Source organism: Petromyzon marinus, unplaced genomic scaffold (assembly GCF_048934315.1).
Source record: "Petromyzon marinus isolate PM22_M1 ecotype Great Lakes invasive population unplaced genomic scaffold, UKy_Petmar_22M1.pri1.0 PM_G_Scaffold_18, whole genome shotgun sequence".
NCBI lineage: Eukaryota > Metazoa > Chordata > Hyperoartia > Petromyzontiformes > Petromyzontidae > Petromyzon > Petromyzon marinus.
In genome coordinates, this window is record NW_027422739.1 from 1,365,001 (window position 1) to 1,367,500 (window position 2,500).

Genomic DNA, 2,500 nt, shown 5'->3' on the forward strand with positions numbered 1-2,500 from the left:
GCGGAGTCTAACAGGGTGATGGCGGTGAGTGGGGCTGTATTCTTCCTGAAGTCCACAACCATCTCAACTGTCCTTAGAGCATTTAGCTCTAAGTTGTTCTGGCTACACCAGGTCACCAGGTTGTCAGCTTCCCACCTATAGTCAGACTCATCCCCACCAGAGATCAGCCCAATGAGAGTGGTGTCGTCCGACAAACTTCAAGAGTTTGACGGACAGATGATTGGAGGCGCAGCTGTTGGTATACAGGGAGAAGAGCAGTGGGCAAAGGACGCAGCCCTGAGGAGTTCCCGTGCTGATGGACCTGGAGTCAGAGACTTCTGTTCCCGGCTTAACGCACTGCTTCCTGTCAGAGAGGAAGTCTGTGATCCACCTGCAGGTGGAGTAGGGCACGTTCAGCTGGAAGAGCTTGTCCTGAAGCAGGGCAGGGATGATGGTGTTGAAGGCAGAGCTGAAGTCCACAAACAGGATCCTGGCGTAGGATGCTGGGGCGTCCACATGCTGTAGGGTGAAGTGGAGGGCCATGTTAACTGCGTCGTCCACAGACCTGTTGGCTCTGTAGGCAAACTGAAGGGGGTCCAGGAGAGGGTCTGTGATGGCTTTGAGGTGTGCCAGGAGCAGGTGCTCAAAATACTTCATTACCACAGATGTAAGGGCGACCGGTCTGTAATCATTTAGTCCTGTTGGCCTTAGCTTTTTGGGCACAGCGATGATGGTGGAGGACTTGAGACAGGCTGGTACATGGCATGTCTCCAGGGAGGTGTTAAAGATGTTGGTGAACACCGGAGACAGCTGGTCAGCGCAGTGCCTGAGGGTGGCTGGAGAGACAGAGTCCGGCCCGGCTGCTTTGCGTGGATTCTGCCTCTTGAAAAGCCCATTAACTTCTCCCTCCTGAAAGGAGAGAGTCGTTTCTGTAGTATGGGTGGGGGATGGGGCCTCTTGGGTGGGAAGGGGTGGTTCAGGACAGTCCAATTGTCTTTCAAATCTACGGTAGAACTCGTTCAGGTCGTTGGCTAGGCGGGAGTCGTTAGTGGTGTGGGGCGCTCTGGGTTTGTAGTTGGTGATGTGCCTGAGCCCTTTGGCAGACAGAAGCAGCGTCGTTAGTAGAGAACTGGTGTTTTAGTGTCTCTGAGTACAGTCGTTTAGCCTCTCTCACCGCTTTGCTAAACCTGTTCTTCGACTCCTTGAATCTGTCTCTATCCCCACTCCTAAACGCTTCCTCCTTCTCCAACCTCAACCTTTTGAGCTTTGCTGAGAACCAGGGCTTGTTGTTGTTAAAGTTCACCCTGGTACGTGTTGGGATACAGCAGTCCTCACAGAAGCTGATGTACACAGCCTCTGTGAGTTCATCCAGACTATTGGTAGCAGTCGTGAACATATCCCAGTCAGTACAGTCTAAGCACGCCCGCAAATCTTCCACAGCCTCACTGGTCCACTGTTTAGATGTCCTCACAGCAGGTTTACAGAGTTTTAGTTGCTGCCTGTATGCACGAATCAGGTGGACCAAGGGAGTTCTGTGCGAGCCGAACAGCCCCGTGACCCACAAGAGAAACATCCCCGCCAAATTCGAGCGTTTGACGGGGTCTATCCGTGAAAAAATATTCACGTTTTTGAGTGCACATGCATTTCTGCTGCAAATGCCTCTGGAAGTTTCATGCCGTTCGTATGCCAATTGTGGCAACACGAAAATGACCCGTTTTCCCATTCCGAGGGATTTCTGTGCGACCCTAACAGCCCCGTGAGCCACAAGAGACACATCCCCGCCAATTTCTAGCGTTTCACGGGGTCTATCCGTGAAAAATATAGACGTTTTTGAGTGCACATGCATTTCTGCTGCAGATGCCTCTGGAAGTTTCATGCCGTTCGTACGCAATGTGGCAACACGAAAATGACCCCTTTTCCCATTCCGAGGGATTTCTGTGCGACCCTAACTAACAGCGCCCGTGAGCCACAAGAGAGACATCCCCGCCAATTTATAGCGTTTCACGGGGTCTATCCGTGAAAAATATAGACGTTTTTGAGTGCACATGCATTCCTGCTGCAAATGCCTCTGGAAGTTTCATGCCGTTCCTATGCAATGTGGCCACACAAAAATGACCCGTTTTCCCATTCCGAGGCATTTCTGTGCGACCCTAACAGCCCCGTGAGCCACAAGAGAGACATCCCCGCCAACTTCTAGCGTTTGACGGGGTCTATGCGTGAAAAATATTAAAATTTTTGAGTGCACGTGCCTTTCTGCTGCAAATGCCTCTGGAAGTTTCATGGCGTTCCTATGCAATGTGGCAACACGAAAATGACCCCTTTTCCCATTCCGAGGGAGTTCTGTGCCACCCTAACAGCCCCGTGAGCCACAAGAGACACATCCCCGCCAATTTCTAGCGTTTCACGGGGTCTATCCGTGAAACATATAGAAGTTTTTGAGTGCACATGCATTCCTGCTGCAAATGCCTCTGGAAGTTTCATGCGGTTCGTACGCAATGTGGCAACACGAAAATGACCCGTT